At 40.6% G+C, this 19,487-nt stretch overlaps 1 protein-coding gene across 1 annotated transcript in view; it reads left to right on the forward strand.

Moving 5' to 3' along the window:
* Positions 1–19,487, forward strand: part of LOC119649598 (CCN family member 4) — a 236,649-nt gene that overhangs the window by 12,638 nt on the left and 204,524 nt on the right. The window lies entirely within an intron of this gene.

Below are 19,487 nucleotides of genomic sequence, written 5' to 3' on the forward strand. Positions count from 1 at the left end.
ACTTGGAGCAATATGAACAAATTGAGTAAAACCTCGAATGGAACTAAAGACTCTTGAAATTTGCTCATAACGTTGATCAAATGACTTATGGTGTTAGCGGCATCAATACATACATCCTACTTCATTGTTAGGTTGCTCTGTGAATAAACTTGTATGCTGGGCTCTCCATGTTTAACAGTTATGCTTCTGGCTACTTTGAAAATGTCCCTTCCCTTCGTAGTTTAATTCCACTTGTCCATTTGAACAAAGATGACGGTACCATGGTTGAGAAGGTAGAAAGTTGACTCTCAATCTAGCTACCCTGTATTCGAATTTCAGTCGTCAAGGATGTTTTTGTCCGTTTTGTAAATGTGATTATAATGAGACTGAAGCATAGTCTCAAGGAATCGGAAGTTGAAAACTTCAGGGATTAAAAGCTTTATTCAACATTGAATGCTCGATATTTGCATGCAATGGAATTCACAGGTCCCAGCTTTCTAGCAAATTTGATATTAATAGGAGTAATCATTTCTGTGGTAGACAGACAGACAGACGGACAGACAGACCATTTAAAGCCGGTTTAAAGGTTCTCGCCGCCCTTACTTACTGAGCATACATGTTTTGCCAATTTTCCCTTTCTCCTTCAGTCTGTTATTGGAGGGTCATGTAGAATGTTTTTATCTTCCGCCGTGGGATGGGACCCCGGGAAAACTTTTTGTAGGCACAAATGGCCAATCTTGTTTCTTCAGACATTTACATTGCCTAGATGCTTCTACTTTTCAATTTCTTAACAGACTTAACTCTGACATGTCTGAGAGTGCCCAAATTTTCTTGCTAAGGACGCAGTTCACCGAGAAATACAAGGGGATTGGTAAGATCATTGTCTTGTACAGTAGCTTTGATCCTATGCTGAGTCATTTCAATCCAAACAATTTTTGTAAGCTGAAAAAGACTCGGTTGGCTGCTAACAACCGTGCACTGATTTCATCGTCATCGCTGTTCCAAGCTGTGATTTTCCACCCTAGATATGAGAAATGATCAACAATCTTTATTGCTCTCATTTTAATAGTCCTATTTGATGTTGTTGGCTCTTTGGTTTTTGTTGCTGACATTACTACCACGTATCTCGTCGTAACTTCACTTACCCATCTCGCGTCAATTGCCGCCTGCTCCATCTGAGTGGAGGTAGACTGTATATCTCGAGTTGTTCTTCCTATAATGTCAATATCCTCAGCATGGGCCAGTATTTGGGTGGACTTGAAGAAGACGATGTTTCGCGAATCATTTCTTCCAACGCCCGGGCCAGGATCACCACGCGAGGGTGGAGATAGCATTTGGTAGTTGAGCTGTTGGTGTTGGTTCAGCAGTCGTTTCCCAGGTTTTATCCTCCATCGTCGGTACCAATCCATATCTCGCCCTTGGACCTATACTGCCCTTTAATAGCTTGCCTAATCACGTTACTATAAATCGTCTGTGGATTTTTGTACCTAGACTAGTCTCAGGTTTGTTTCGCGTTCGCGTTCTCCAGTTCTTCATCAGACCGTTCGTAAGAGTTTTCCCTAGAGTTATATATAGTACCTCTTACTTGGTGCTGGTCACAAATGGTGACATGCTCTGAATAATTTCAAATAAATTTTGCCTCTCAGGAGATAGTCCGATGTTACCACTGTTTCCAGACGCCCAGCTTTGAATGAAACTTGGACAGCTACGAATTCTTTCATAAAGAACTGTGAAAACATATATATTTTTTTTAAAATTCGGTTTGAGAATGATTCAAACTTGTGATTTTTTGCAAGAGGAACCCCAAGTTATCTGCATACCTGCTCCTTGCAGACCTGATACCCGCAGGATCCTTGAGCCAACTCTCTTCCAATGTTGTCGCTGCAAATAGCCCTTGCAATTAATATACACGCAGCTTTTACATGGTGGAGGTTCACCTAGGTTGTCCTAGTGCTGGCCATTAGCTCCATCATCTTTCTGATGGAATGTATCGGAGTATCGTGACGTTCTATAATACTTACCATAAGCGCCTGGGATATACTAACTTCAAACATAGTTTTGCTTGCCCTTACCTTCTGATCGAGAACCTTACTTGTTTGTGGTCTTAGACCAATGCAGAACTTGGCTCTACCGCCTGGGTGCGGAGAGAGATTTCCATCGCTTTCGATGGACCAGTTTGTGTGTGGAAAGAGGTTCTCCTTGTTTGCTTTTCTTTTTTATTGCTTCATTTGATTTCCACGAGTGTGGAGGTTAAGCGGTCCGCCCTAAAATATTCAACAGTAGTACGCTCAAGCTCAAGTTTACTTACTGAAGTGACCAAGTATCAGTAAGCCTTCATCCGAATACAGTCAGTTACCCCCGATTGCGAAAATGTCTCATGGGCACGGTTCGCACAACACTCTAGATTGGTGGAACAGTTTTTCGTAGTAGATCTGTAGCGTTTTGTCAATAGTAAAGTATTCTCGCACAAGATGCGGACAATCAGCTATATCAACCCTTAACGAGGTAGGTTGGCCTCAAGAGAGCAATATTCCGCATCAGTCTACAGTACAGTTTGCTGCTTTATCCCGCAGTAATAGCAGAAGTACGCACTCCGCAAGGAGACCAAGAAATTGCGCGATGGATTTGTCCCGAAATGGGATTTCAATGGATTTATACGACTGAGAACCATTTGGAGGGACAAATTATAAACTGTACCATAAACGTCTTTAATCTACCAAAACACTTGCGATTGGCTGCAAGTTATTTCACAATTGTGTACAACAAAATCATTATTATTTGTGACATGGACAATTCCTTTTCGAGTACACGATGCTATTCCTCACGAGACTTGCTATGGTGTACAGAAGGAGCACATTTGATGGCGGCCGTGTGCTTATTTATTATCTTAGGAGGAGTTTCAATATATATAGTACATGTGTTTATTTTCTGGTTAAAAAAATTGTTTTCCCACTTCCAAATGATAGTCAGATAGACAAACTGGCAACTTTAAAGATGATCACAGTGTGGATGATCAGAATAGTCGTACGCTGATGCCTATAATTTTCATACTTACCCTTTTAGATGGTAATAATTTAATCATTAATAATAATTTTGAATAATTTATGTTATATATGATACATTAATTCTCTCTACATTCTCTATGAAATTAGTCGACTCGCAATAAGTGGGTTATCGATGTATTTGGACGTGCTTAAAAGATTGTGTTCTTAATGAAAATGAATGAACCAGTAAATGAAGGCTTTGCTTTCATTTTAATATCATATTGTGTCATTTCCTCGGACAACTAAAGAAACTAAATAACACGAATACTACACTATAGAAACAACACAATCTGATATCCAAATATACCACACTCTGCGATGTACTGCTAGGCAAGGTAATAACTTACGTTAGACAATGGACTTCTTCTATTCTGGCACTTCTCTCATTTTCATGCGATAATATTCTTTGGAGGACAAATTGCTAATGCTGTCCCTGAGATTTCTATAAAAATTTCACACTCACATAATCGGGGGACGACAGATTCGCTTTTTGGAGATGTTTATTTGTAAAATAATTCATGATTTTTTTGTCAAAATTATCCATATCCACTATAAATAGACCCTTCAAGAGATCTATATCACATAATCAATTATAATAAGGATCAGCCTTTGTCCGATTATGTACTTGATTTACTGTATACCTATAATTCAGTAGAAATCCATTTATTACTCAACGAAGTATATCAAAGGATATTTGAATAGAACAACAAGTTAAGCGAAATGGAAAATGTCCTTAATATCCACATTATACTATTTCTGTTATTCCTATATTTCAACGTATCATATGCCTAAAACTCTAAGATATTTTTGGCCCCGAAACATCAAAATAACTATCGCTTTATCTTGTGTCATCTCCACAAAGGCACGGTCATCTATATCTAAGCACGACTATGAACATCATTCAAGAACAGGATAGCGTGCACTGGATAGTCATCCAAGTAATTCCTACATAAAATGACTTGTATATTGTCCACTGGCAACACTGAGTTGTTGTAATATTAGTGAATTGTCGGTCGGCTTGTGGTTCAGGGTTAACTCGATGGAGCCTTATCCATTCATTTCCAACGCCACAAGTAACGAATGGTAAAACAAAGGCCTTGGAAAAAGCTCATTTGCATTTATTATGCAGGTACCTAGGGAATGGAACGAGGCAGACGCCATATCGCTCTTCGTGTTAGCTCCAGGGGGATTCAAAGAAACTCTGTGCTCATAAATCCTGTATGCTTAATGGATTTACATTGTTGTAGTTCGGAATACCAAACCCATGTAATGATATTCAGGTATTAACTGCCACCGCTGCCACTGCTTCTACGGGAACCCTTTTCCGTTCCTGGCCCCATTCCACATTAAGCTTCATTCAACCCTTACATCTAGTCTAGAGAAACGTGAGATTTGATTGAAAAATACTCTCTGAATGAGTGATAGATACTCGGATAGCATCCAGTCGGATACATGCATAATTCTCTATTTCGTTCAGACGCCTGACGGATAGAAGAAAATTGATGAAACTGTGTTGGCCTTTTGAACTTTTGGCAGCTGTCCCTCAATGCAATCCGTTGCGGAATAAATTACCGTCAAGCTTGCTATCGCCCCCGATTGTGATTTGCATTAATTGTCTGACGAGAACAGGGTATGTACCGGGTTGTCTTACAATAACAAATGTAATCGCGGAACGTTTGCCATTCGCGCTCTTGCAAGCGCCCACGGCAAGATTTCAAAATTGATGGAAAGCTCTGACGAAAAAACACATATGTATATGGGTATTTACCATGGGCTCTGTCCAAAGTCGGCTTTAAAGCGATTGTTTACAAAGAATATTTTCCTGCACAAAAGTGAAGCCAGTTGACTTATTGATGGGGTAAGGACGCAGTCTCAGAAGCGGAATGAGAGTTATGTGTCCAAATCTGAGTGTTCTCTAACTTTAACCCCGTCATTTCTGCATCAGTGGCACGGCTTTAGCAGTAAGCTACACTATCTTTTTGGATAACTGGATTCCAGATAAAAAAAATGTTGCATATAATAGATAGCCAGTGGTACTACGTCTACTATGAAAAACTTTCCACTAAAATCTGCGTTCCAGTACGACTTGGCCATTGCTCGCAAGGTCAGGCCACCACTACACTATAGAGCTTGAAGTAGTTCAATCAATTTATAATGCATCCCATCCGGAATTTGAAATAATAGGTTTGCTTGTAATCGCCAACATTCAACTTGATATCAAATTCGTTGCTTTCAGCTTCTTCAGTTATCTAACCGAATTTGAAATAAAATGGCTAAATAGCCAGACCGCACAATCGAAAGATGGATTGCATTCTAAATTAAAAGGAAAATTGTAGGCTGGATTCTCAAATGAAACCTCGCTACCAGGGACATTCGGGTTCAAGTCCCAGTTATTTTTTAATCAAATGGTCTTTTTTTTTAAAAAAGTCGAAAAATCGTAAGCTCGGTGCTTCGGGTATGAAAGGTTTTATTGATCTTTCATGTAATAATATTGGGGTGCACGATGGTTTCATTTAGCTCGTAGTATATATACGTTGAATATACCCGATATTCAATTAGATATGGTACTGAGATTTTGTATCGTAGGCAGTACCCCCTACCCTTCGTCGCAAGTGACAATACGATGCAAAAAATCTTCCCGATTGTGTCGTCTAAACAGCAGTCCATGCGTAAGTAATCACCTTTCCACGTCTTTTGCTAAGGTTTTGTGTAAAAAAAACTCTTGTCCTCGTGTTAACATTCGAGTTTCTCTCCTATTCATTCTTTCAATTGACTTCTTCCTGCCTAAGCTTCTTATGGGGCTATGGCTTTCCGACTTCGGTCCATATTCCCTTTGATTTCAATATATGTTCCATTATATTTTCGGGTGTAAAATGCTGGCCAGTTGCAGCTTCCAATGCAGCCCTCTGGGCTCCGAATCTCGGACATTGAAATAAAGCGTGTTCTACGTCCTCTGCGAAATTCGGACTTTAGGAAATATGGTGAATTATCATTCCCAAATCGATTAAGATAATCTCGAAAGCCTCTGTGTCCGCTCAAGAACTGGTAGGTTCGCATGATCCATTTCCAGACAACTCATATGATTCGATGGGTCCAGTGACCTTTTTCTGACTCGACCCAATTCTCTTGCCATTCCATGACAGTTTCAATTCGTGCGAACTGCCGCCGACGCTCGAGCATAAAGCCGTTGTCCTTCTCTCGTCAGAATCACAATCGGGATCATTCCTGCTATCAAGCAGGCTAATTCATCGGATATTATTCTGAAAGTGCGAAATTTTCGGAGTGCACTTGCACGATACGCAGCCACAATCTTTCTCTCATTTGTTTATAGTAGAACCAAACTAACCACCCTCGAAATAAGGAGTCGACGGCTTTGTGTCACCCACAGTTGGTAGCATTCGCGCGTTGCACACTACACATGTGATTTGAAGTTTAGCCTCTGGTCAATCATTGCGCCTACTTGAGTGTAGGCTTGGAATGAATAGTTTTTGTTCCAATTTTGATCTTCTTGGACATGCACTTTCTCCGCTTGGTAACAAGTACTACTTCCGTTTCATGTCCTGGGAGGAGTGCTGGGAAGCACTCTGTAACCAGAATTTAATGTCATAAACTGCCTCATTCATATAAAGCTCGATAAGCATATTTGGCGCTACATTCACCGCTGCCATAAGGGCTTTGTTGGGAATACTATCCAAGCCAAGAGCCTTATTTTCTGCTATTTGCTTTGCAGCTTCCAGAACCTCTTCCTCGCTTACCATTGGGATTTCGACGGAATCCACATGAACAATAGGAAGGCTAGCGATATTCACATTTTGTGAGAAAAGCTTTGTCACTGTCTCATCTAACAAGTTAGGGGATGGATGGCGAGCATTTATTTTGATTTTGCACTTCACTATTTTGTAGATACCGCCCCAGTGGTCCGAATCAGCTCCTTACACAGTCGCATTCTTTGATTTCTAGGTTCTTGTCGTGACTTTTCGCCAATCTGGGAGGCCTTATCATTTACGTTTCATTCTATCATTGTATTTAGCAGCAGAACCTCTCTCCCTCCCGCCTTTGTAAGATTTGGTACCACATAACAGCTGTAGATGGATATACTCTTGAGGATCTTCCTTGTTCCTTGTATGGCACGATTCGACTGTGTAGGCCTTTGTATTGTTCACAGACAATGCGACATCAATTTTATTTTCAATTATCGTCTGAGAGAGCCGGTCCTGAGCTGCTCGGCAATGGTTGAAATTTAGTTGTAAGAACCTCATTTACGCATAGTATTCATCGCTTGCGCACCTGTCGTGCACACTTGTACAGTTTTTGGTCATGTGCCCATACTGTAGACATTTTAACATCTTTTCAGTGAAATCTCCTTTCGTAGCTGACAGACAACCCAACCGATCCGATACTGGCAGTAATAGCTATTTTCGCGGCTTCAAAAAGTAGACTTATCGACGCAGTTTGCGTATCGACATACGCCTTCTGTAGCCGTGAGGGTATACTTAGCTGGAACCGTAGAGCTTGGCAAATTTCCTCCTTCCTAGAATGTCCTCATCTATGTTATTACATTTAATGACTACTTAATTTGTACTCAGCTTTACTTCTGACGTTTCCGCCAGTGACGACTCAATCTTCTTCTGCAAGTCTTTTGACTAGGTTGGTCGCCCTTCTGTGTTCGCCTTATAGAGTTCCCACTTTCATCTAGACCCGATAAGATGGTGCCGGTCTTAACCTTGCACAGAATGTCGGCTTATGAAAGATTGCTTTTTTCGTTATGATAAGCGCATTGGGTGGGCTTCTCTTCTGTAACTTCCTCCTGTGTTCCACTTCAATGCGTGCATGGGCATTTTCATGCACAGATGAACCAAACTGATTATGGGAAAGATATCCAGAACACGAAACCAATATAGTGGAAGAAAGGAGATTAAAACTTACTGTGCAGGGGGTCAGAACCCCAGTACAGGCGGCAACCAGGCTCCCGGTCGTCGACATCTTAGACACCGTTGCATCTAATACTGCCTTCCCGAGAACGCCTGATCCAAAAACATGGGGAGACGCGTCACAGACTGGTTATTGGACAGATCACATTGGGGTGATTACAGCTGGTCGGGAAACGTCACGGGCAATTGCCGAATTCATAAAGGACAAACACAATGCGCACGAGGCCATCAAAAACGTTGTCAGGGCCATTCGTATTCTCCACAACAGTGCTAAGAACGGAAAATACCCTGAAGAAAGTAAACGCTACTAAGGCAATACAAGCGACGATATCTCAAAATCCACAGGGCGGTAAACTTGAAAAGAGGAGTTGAACGTTTGTTTTGGATTTTCGCCAGACGCGAGAAGGCAAAAATGTTCTCTCACCAAAAAAGGGGAAGACCAACAAAAAGACCGAAATTGTGAAAATGGCGGCGCTGGCTTTAACGGTGGCAAAGGAGATGGAACTAAGCAAGCGTGGACCAAGGTTGTCGGAAAGAAAAACGCATCAGGGAAAAGAAGATTATGGCTCGAATTGAAGACTCTGGAAGGCATATAAAGGCACGCAAACGGTAACTATAAGTTTACCGGCTGAGGCAGCGTTCAAATCGTTGTTTTCCGACTCGAATAGCAGGTGTCCTGAACCGCTGCTTCAGATGCCTTGATTTTGGCTTCATAGCAGGGAAATGCGACGGTAACTGTGACAGGTCACAACTTACATAACAATTCACCTCTTCTCCTCGATATAGTGATTGCGCTCTTCCCCCCGGATAGAAGGCAGCGCAAAAAATATAGAGAGACATTAAACGTCCAACCCTGCGATAATTAAAGAGGAACTTGCGGAGATTTGGAGGAGTATCGATGGTAATGAAGCTCTCAATGTTCCAAATAGAGCCCTTAAACTCTCTATTAAGAACAGACTCGACTGGTTTATCGGGGTATTTGAAGCATGCACGGTAGAAAGAATTTTCTCCACTCGGTGGTAGAGGTAAAAAATAATTTTGCCACCGAAGTCGAATGAGCAACCGGGAGATCCATACCGCCCGATTTTCTTATCGGCACAGTAGGAAAGATGCTCGAAAAGGGCATCTACAATAGGTCTCTCTTTATCATAGAATATAGGAATAGCCTTTGCGAGCGACCATTTGGCTGCTGTAGACTTGGTTTTGAAGCAGGCTCGAGATGCGGTGTCGTCGAATAAATGATGTAGCGTGGCTACACTGGTTTTCAAAAGCTCGTTCAATTCAACCAATGCAGGTATAGTAAATACGTTCAGCGCTTATTCAAAATATTTTGTGTACTCGGTTTATTGAAAGGGAAAGCGCTGTCACTATATCAAGAAGATACGGGCAGATTAGATGTGGTGTTCGCTGCCTCATCTTCTTGGTAAAAACCCTCTACGCTGTTTCCTAGGGGTTTTGGTCTGTTTGCGTGCAAATTTCTTTAAAGCATTCCAGCGTGCTGATGCGCACAGTCTGCTTAAGCCTACCTCCAAAATTTGTGGGTACTTCCCATTTTTGGCCCTTTCTCTACACTCTTCACGTTCGGGAATATAAAACAGTTGGCAGCTAATTATTTTAGTTTTATCAATAAATAAATCATTAAGGCAAACAAATTTTCCTCTTTAGACGATGGTAATGAATTTTATGCGATAAGTTCCTGGCTAAGCTACTTGGATGTGGAGCAAGTTTATCAAAGTATGTTAACCTCAACTGATTAATTTCGTCGTTTATTTCTAAGATCCCCAAGTCACTGTGGATATTGTAGCTTTTGATGTACCACCTTGCGGAAGTAATCGTTCCCAATATTTTTGACCGTATTCTTTGAAGGATATCGATATTGAATGTGCGAGCAGATCCCCAAAGTTGTCCAGATTGGCTTTATCGCTGTGTTGTATATCAGCACTTTCAATTGCAAGGGTAGCTTGGAAAATTTGTTGAGTCACCAGTGCAGGTTTCTGAATCTTTGGTTGTCCTGAGTTTTTTTTTGGTATTTTACCTCCCTAGACTGAGAAATGAATACGCCGTTAGACTTAACTCGGGGACATGTTCGTTTCTTCTATGTGTGCACAACCTCTTTCATGTGATTCTCGGTGTCTCGAGATGCAACGCTGAATGTGTGCAGGGTATATCCGTATCATCAGCGGAGGTAGAAGAAAATAGGCGATTGTTTGGCAAATCTGCAGTTTATATCAAATAAAGCAGGGGACCGAGGGAGGAACTCCCGCTTTGATATTACATTCTCGTGATATGAAAGTTTTTTGATTAATAACAAATCTTCTGCCATTCAGATACGACTCGAGAATTTTATAGGTATTCGTAGATAGCATTTCCTTGATTTTGTAGATTAGACCTTGTCAAATGCTTGTGCAACGTCAAGGGATACGGTCGAGCAGTACTTTCTATCTTCCAAAGAACAGCTTATCTCGGAGACTAGTCGATGAACTTGTTCGATAGTTCCATGTTTTCTTCTGAATCCAAACTGGCGCGAAGGAATAACCCCTTTTTTGTCCAAGTGTTGTTGTAGCTTGGATAATAGAAGTTTCTTGAATAGCTTCGATAGTGAATGAAGAAGGCTTTTCGGCCTATAGCATATGACGAAGGTAGGATCTTCACCTTCCTCCGGGATCATCGTTATTTCTAACAATTTCCACCATTTCGGAAAGTAGTCGGGGCATATGACACCATTAAATATGTGTATCAGTTGAGTGAATGCAGATCTTGGCACTTCTTGGATCACTTTGTATGTAATAAGGTTGAAATCAGAAGCTTCTTGGGATCAATGTGGTCTTCCGAGAATCTTAAGACTTCGGAAACTTTGAAAGGTCGCGACTGGTGTGCACCTTTGGGAATCAAAAGTGGCAATTCCTTCTCCGTTATATGTGGGTTTGGTTGAAAAAGGCCTCTCAAGTGCTGAGCAAAGATTCAACTTTTGTCGGCATCACTCCTCGCCCAACTGCCGTCCGACAGTCGGATTGGTCTATTAAGCCTCTTCACCGTTCTCCAAAGGGAATAATTCGTGGCCGCAAAAGGTGCTAGATTTTCTAGGAAACATTTCAGAAATTTATCTTTCTCCTTTTTCAATGCTTTTAGTAGCTCCTTTCTAGCCGCTGCCGTACTTTTTTCGAATTCGGGGATCTAAACTGTTGCAGTCACTCCTCAGCTGTCGTTCTTAGGAGTTTGTGTAAAACAAAACTTCATTAAAATCGATTCACTGTCTGTCTTTCTTTCTGTTTGTCTGTCACACCCGCTTTTCTCCAAATAGGCTATAGCGATTTGAACGAAATTTGCTAGACATATGGGAACTATGAAATCCCACGTATACGATGATTGACATAAATTTACGTTCAGTTTAAAGGGGAGATCTCCATACAAAGAGGGGATGTAACTAATTTTTCATATATATAGTCATGTCGGATATCAAATGAAAGGTCTCGATAAGTACTTTCCGAATTGAATATTAGCTTTGACGTAAATTGTAAAGTGCGCGAGTCAAAATACACAGACTTAAAGTGAAACAGGACTCATTTCCGGAAACCACCCAACCGACTAACCCAAAAAAAATCATCCTAGGGGTACTAAATTTTACACGGGCATAGAGGAGTATCGCACATACGCATGCCACATTTCATAGAATTCCGGCTATTAGTGTCTAAGTTATAGCAGTTCAAACTTACCAATTTTGTGCGAATCAACTGCATCCTAAGCCATGCAATAAGATGCCGTCATAATTAACGAGAATAATTGAGGAGTAAAATATCGAAATTCCATTCATGAAGAATCTATTTCTCCGCAGCCCTTTTTTGCATCTGTTGTAAGTTAATGTCGTTCTGAATAATATTGAACTCTTAGTGTCAAGCATATAAGCTTGACTATTATCAATGCAGTGCTTTTCAGATCATTTTTTTCGTGTAAAGGGATCTTTGAAAGATAGTGCACAGTTGAATATTTAACTATATACGGAACTGTCATGCACTCATCGTTCCTCACATAGGAAAACACAAAACCATTTATACCTGAAGCGTCTAGCTTCCGGTTTCCCGACTTGTTTTCTTATAAACCGGTCTATTATTTTTGAACACTTTGGATGATCTGAAACTGCACATTGGGAGTTTTTTGTTGCATGTAGGGCAGCTGATCTTAATACTTCAGTAAAACAATGTACAGCTTGGTCGAGTTCGATGTTTGATTTCAAGGACACATTTGCTTTTAAATGCGAAGAGATATATTTCCGATAACCTAATCAGTTTTTTTTTGTCGTCAGTTTGGTAGACTGGTTGGAATTGGTTGGAGATTTGAAAAAGGTATGAGAATCGGCGAATGGTTGGAACTTAAATCAAAGCAGGATTGCGCAGATAGTTGGTTTCTCTTTTTATTTCCCGTTATGCCAAAGCCGATAAGATCAGTTATTTTCTGGCGATCAGTTGGCCAGTAGGTTGGATGTCCGTTCGGTAATACATCGGGTTCACAGTTTGTCGATATGGCAACCCAGAGAGTTTGGCCTCTAGGGGAGATCAGTCTCGAGCCGCCATACGTAGGTTTGGCATTGAAGGCCCCAACTAAAATAAATTTTCTACTGAGCGAATTGACGAAGCTTACAAACTGTTCTGTAGAGATGATAAATCTTGGAAGGCAACATACAACCGAAATTGTAACCGAATTCCCCCATTCTACTACGCATATAGATGTGGCTTGCAAATAGTCCTTAGCAAAGTGTTCCATGACGTAATCCTTTACTCGATTTTTAATGGACATTCCTGAACTTCCACGACCTTTTCCATTAGAGTGTTTAATATCGTAAACTTTGAAGTCGGCTATCATAAAATTATATTTCTTGGTGAGATGAGTCTTCGATATAAGGAGGTTGTCGATCCCCCTGTTGACAAGGAATGCTTGCAATTATATTTTATCATCACCATCAGTTCTTGCATTGATGTCGTAAATTGGTTTATGCTTGGAATGGGTTGCACCATTATAGATTCTAGATTAGTTGCTGATTCGATACGCTGTGTTGATTCGAGATGATTGAATTTCACATTTCTTTGGTTAATTTACGATCGTGAAAGATCACGGCAGATCATTCTTGCTCGAAAGCATGAAGTCCACAATTCCTTCCTTTCAAACTTTCCTAAATACTGGATATCTGCTGCTACCCACGGTGTGCCTATAATCAACGTCCTTTTACCCTTGCAAAACGTATCTTCAGGGTCAACCCTGCACTTCCTGAATATATGACCTTTTTAACCTATCATAATTACCGATGCATTTCACCGCTATGTGGCCAAATTCAAATCAGCTAAAACAGCGCTTGAAGGACGCCTGTACTCTGAGTCGGCAAACGGCCTAACCTATTTTTGATTTATTAGCCGTCAGGTTAGCTTGCGTTGCTTTATATGCCTTCCTGAGGCGTCTGATACTCTTCAAAACCTAGTTGTCCGAATTGTTTTTCTGAGGCCCCGCCAATATGTTCCTTCGTGTGACTTCGTCAATGTCTTTACTAATGTATATAATACATAAAAATATAATTATCACAATCGCTTCATTTTGACCTTGCCAATAGCAAATCTACATCTTAGGAACGTCTGATTCGGATTGGGGCCGTATTCTTCTTTTCCTTCAGGCGCTGTTCATTCTGCTGACCTCCGACTTCTTCGATTCATTTTGGGGTTTTACTTCTTTTGAATTCATTAAAGCCGAAGCCGTGTCGTTCTCGCAATTGATGTACTCCTTTTAAATTCCTCCTTCCCCAGACTACTTGTAGTATTAGATACAATGGTGGCCAAGTAATCCTCTACCGAGACACTGGATTCGAGGGATATTGATAGGATCGGGAATCAGGTTGCTCACTCCCAAAAGCCGCCGTTATTGGGGTTCCGAGCCACTGCACCGTGAGCTTTACTCTCTTTTCTTGCTTCAAATTAGTTTCTTGTTCTGGGTGTCCTTCCCATAGCTAGTTTGGTCCACGGGAGGTATTTTCCTTCCTCCTATCCGGGACACACACTGCCAAATACGAACAAGTGCATGTCCTTACTTGTCCGCCGAGGATTCTCTTACCCGCACGAAGGGATGCACTTGATTGGAGATCTGGCAACTCGTCACAGATTAGTCTGTTTATCTCTCTATCGCATCGGATTTATTGCAAAACGACTAAACACTTCGTCGAGAAATTTAGTTTGAACGTTTGGTCTGTGACTCCTTTTACATACAATAGGGGTGGGATTATTTAACCAAAGGAATCATAGGGTAATAGCCTGTATTTGTTTGCTTAAAATGAGCATAATATTTATGTCTTCAATATGTACATGGATATGTATATCTTGTAGTTTGGAGATATATGACGGAATATTTTGAATTGAATTTTTATCTACGTACAAACACTTAAACGCACATTAAACGTTCCCCATATAAAGAAACCAGAAAATCTTTCACCAATGAAACATCCAGCTTCTTATTAAGGTTTTGTGTAAAAAAAACCCTTATTTAAATCAGTTTACTGTTTGTCTGCCTGTCCGTCACACGCATTTTTCTGGGAGACGGTTATAGCGATCAACACCAAATTTGGTGGAAAGGTGGGAACTGTGAATGCTCACTCATACAATGAGTCACATTATTCTATGTCGAATTTAAGCGGGATCCCCATACATGCAAAAGGGGGTGTACATTTTTTTTACCAGTTATGTGGGGTATCAAATGAAAAGTCTCGATTAGTACTTTTCAAAGCCGGTACTAGTTTTGACATTTGTTGGAAAGGTGGGGAGTGCGAGAGGTCGAAACTGAGCATTTATTTAACGTATCCAACTGAAACTTCTGAAAAAAATCGCGAGACTGCCACTGCATGGTGATTAGGCATATCCTTCATACTGATATCTGTTCAAATAAAGTTAATAATAGTATATTCCTATATTTTTTAGTAATTGGCAGTAAACCGCCCTTAAGTTCTTTCTAGCACCAGTCAGTAGTAATGGGGCAAATGTCTTTATATAAGAAATACACAAAACCTTGAGTACCTTAAGCATCCAGCTACCGGTTTCCCGACTTGCTTTTATAACGCGACTCAAATATATAATAGCGCTGTGAACACCAATTGACAAACACAAATTTGCACTCTTCCGAGAGCGCTGTTTTATTATCATAGTTAATACTATAATATGTTTGGACATACCGTAGTGAATTATAGACAATTTGGGTTGTCGAGGATATGCCCTTGTCATAGGCTCGAAGATCATTATCATATTATCGCGAGAAAGTGATCCCACTATCACAGTTGGTGTAATATTTGACCATAGTCTCGAAAACATCCATTGAAAGAAGATCAATTTCTTCATAGTTTGTTTTATTTTTTCCTTTTCAGTTTTATCACTTTCCCAATCAATGCCAATATCAAGAAGTTCTCGCATTTAAAACATAAAAAAAATCTCTTAACTGAGCACTGTCCTGCTGCTGTTATTGGATGTTGTTCGCCGCCTACATAATGTTTACCCGAACCGAAACGCTGTTAGCATCAAATCACTCAATTACTTTCCAATTCCTGATTTTATCCACGGGTATTGCCGAAAGGGACAAATCAAGTTCGTAATGAATTTTCCACTCAATTCTGTCGAACACGAAACGACCAAACATATTAGAAAAACTGTAATCCACCTCTCGTGCTTAATCCTGTGGGGCTGGTAGCGAACAGAAAATGGTCTACACAACCTTAAAATGCTCTGATCCCAAGACCCTCCTCGACATGTACCTATTTGATTCTCGACAACTCCTGGTTACAAAAAATGGAATCTAATGAAGGAAAATCCAGCTCCAAGTTCCTTTCAACTTGAAATTATCTCCGTCTTCGATCCAAATATCCGAATAACCTCAACTACAAACCACTTAAGCATTCCAAGTATTTTGAATCCCAATCTTCTTCGGGTCAAATCCCATAATCCTATTCCGTTTCGAGTTTCCAGTTTTCAAGGAAGTTCTGTAGGGGAGGGAGATCTAAGGGCAGGCGATTCCATCCCGTGGTTGAACAAGATTGAGGGTTGGATAAAGCAAATACATTCTCAATCAATTAGATCCCCTGACACGGACATTTATACAGAAGTACCGGCCGACAACAATGGCATTGAGTGGTAACAATAATTCCATATTTTTTGTGGTTGTTTTTAATTACGAAACTTTTTTAATTATGACCGATGGCTATCGAAGGAAATGGACTAGGAAGCCGAGGAAGAGCTGCCGGCGTGGCTTCCTGCCAGGGGTCGTCTTGCCGTCTTGGTGTCGTTTACACGCAGTCCGGGACGGCCAAAGAGAATGCGAAACGCAAAACAGAAGAAATCCTCACGAAACAGATGAAAACGAATGTAGTCTGGCAAACTTTTAATGAAGATATTTTACGTCTGAATACGTGACATAATAAAAGACTTAATCCCTGCTTAATCTCGGTCGGAGGCCAGTGAATCTACAATGTACACGTGGCTGTATAAAATCAAAGTTCTAATGCTTCTAATGGTATTACTGACGTCATTTGCGGTCCGGTAATACTGATATTGGGGGATTTAGGAATTAAAACAATGGCAAGTGCTGTATTGGAGACTGTCACTACTTGCAGTGGTTTTCCAAAGTATTTACTTCAAGATTTCTTGGTCTAGTTCAGAATTTCGATGGGTTTGATATAGCATTTCCAGTAGAAACAAATGTGGTTACCAAGAACTTCTCCAGAAATTAATTTAATTAAGCGAAGTTTACAACCACATTTAGCAGTATTTGCATTAAAGACGATGATTTATTCGCGAGAGAAAATTAATAATAATCGCAGGTAATTACGCTATTTAGTTAACGCTGTTGCTCGAATATAAGATGGTGGGCCATTTCGTAAGCTATAAGTATAGGCTACAGCTTTGACGGAGAACATCGTAACTACATTGTCGACTGATATGTTTTGAAAATTATAAATGATGGTTTCACGTACTTTCGCCAATTCATCATCCAAAATGTTTTACTTTATATTAGGACTTCAGGAATTAGCCAGAATGAGTGAGCAAAATAGTTACATTTACTACATATTTCTGGCCTGCGAGACTAGCATTTCTCTATTTTCTGATTCTATGGAGCTATCAGGCATCAAATTTAGATCTAAATCTTCTGTATAGCATCCATAAAACCTTATTAGAAGTCATATTACCTTTGCATGAAAGTATAATTTTGTTCTAGTGTGACTTTAGTTTAAGTCTGTTAGAAAGTATTACGTATAACACATACAACTGCCTGGGTTTGAAATGAAGTAATCGTTTGGGCTAAAATCTAAAATCAAACAAGTCGGAATACAGGAAGCTCGCGCGTCAGGTATAAAGGTTTTGTATTCATCTTATCTGAGAAATTTCAACGCACATTTTTCTATCCGTATATAGCTACAAATCCAACACAACCCTTCATATTTTTCCAAACTACGAGACATACGTACATATTACAGTCCTAGGTATTACCCTCACCCTAAACAAACAAACTGCCTATTTCTGAATACTGTACACATATATGCACATATATAAATTGATCGTACCCATATTTTCGATTTATTTCTTATATCTATTTGAATTAGGCACTTCCCGCAAAGTTCATTAGCACGCATATATTATATACCTACATTCACACATGCTAGTTGACAAATAACTAAAAAACCAAAACAAAATAATTCTCTGCGACCCAATTCATAAAAGCTCATTTCGTTATGGTATTGGCGAATTGATATGTGATGATGACGTCATGCAGGTTGTAGAGTGCACGAAATTCACAAAAAATTGTAAAGTTTCATCCTTTATAACTTTGTTAATAATGGTTGGATTTTCATCAAACTTGGCCAAACTGTGCATTATGTTCTTCATTACACGCATTTTGTACTTCTGGGATGAACATAACGGGGGTGCCGGGTAAATTTCTAAAATGTGGAAATATACTATTATTAACTTTATTTATGCAGATATCGGAACCGGATATATTTTGAGGCCTAGATTTCGTAGAGATGCACCACTGTGATTTTTTTCAGATTTTTCGGTTGGATAAATTCTGAGAAGGAGACCTGTTACACTTTTTGGGGGTCGTATTTGGAGCCCTCACTCCCCTATGTTTTACCCAATATCAAATATTGTACCAGTTTCGAAAAGTACTAATTGAGACCTTTAATTTGATACTCCACATGGCTACATTCTGTGAAAAAAAAATTCGCACCCTCCATTCACATGTATGGGGAGCCCCCCTTAAACGTAACACAAGAAGGCGCCACTTACTGCATGTAAAGGGAACACCAGATTACATACTCCCACCAATTTTCGTGACAATCGGTCTAGCCGCTTCCGAATAAATCGGGTGTGACAGACAGACAGACGGACAGACAGACCTTTGAGGAATGGCCAGATCTCCCATCAGGCGCGACCCCAGCTGGCGGATGGGGGCATACCTATTGATGTGTAAATATGTGTTCATGCACTTTTCTTTTCTGACTGTGCATGGGCTAGTGTTTGCTCATCTCTGGTGCGCGGACCAAAATGGCTATGGGAAGGATACCCAGAATATAAAACCACCATGGAAGACGAGAGAAGGAGTAAACTTACGGTGCAGAGGCTCGGAATCCCAGTACCGGCGGCTTTTGGGAGTGAGCAAGCGGGCTCCCGGCCGTCGATATCCCTCGACCGCAGTGCCTCGGTGGTGGACAACTTGGCCACCTTGGCATATAATGTTACAATTGATTTGGATCTGGAGAAGGAAGTGTTCCAGTGAAGTACGACCTTACCGAGAACACCAGTAGCAAGAACAACCAAGGACGAACTGAAGATGGACCGTTGGACGACGAAAGCTGTGACAACACCCACCGCATATGTTCAAGATACGCGACATCAAGAGGTGTCCCAGGAACAAGGAAGAGATCCATTCAGAAGAAGCTCGTCAACTTTGAGATCTCCACCAATGCTAAAAACGATGAAGGATAAACTACAGGCAAGATCAATAACTGCCAAAAGTGAAACAGCGTATAAAAGGAGTAACCCTGTCGGGGCTTATAGGGAGCGGAGTCCCGATCCGGAGGAATTACCCTGTGTTCAGCTTGGGGCAAAAATAATTGAGCTGTCCGAGTTTATCAAGGACAAGCACAACGTGCACCAAGCCATAAAGAATATGGTGAGGGCTATTAGAATCCTCTATAATAGATCACAGATGGAGGAAAAGAATAATAAGGACACGCCGAACCTCGCTGTGCCAACAGTATCAACAGTATCACAAGCGACCCAAGTGACGCCTAATCGTACTACCATCTAATCCCAGCGAAATAAGCGAGTACGTGAAAAAGAGGGAGATCATAATCAGCAGGCGCCTAAGAGAAAAACAAGTCGGGAAACCGGAAGCTGGACGCTTCAGGTACGAAAGGTTTTGTGTAATTCTTAGTACGTAGCATTTAATATATCCATATATTATGTGAGAGTATCCACTTTCGGGTGATATTGGCATTCATAGTCGTCAATTTTCAAAG

The sequence above is a fragment of the Hermetia illucens genome, chromosome 2 (genome assembly GCF_905115235.1).
Source record: "Hermetia illucens chromosome 2, iHerIll2.2.curated.20191125, whole genome shotgun sequence".
Lineage (NCBI taxonomy): Eukaryota > Metazoa > Arthropoda > Insecta > Diptera > Stratiomyidae > Hermetia > Hermetia illucens.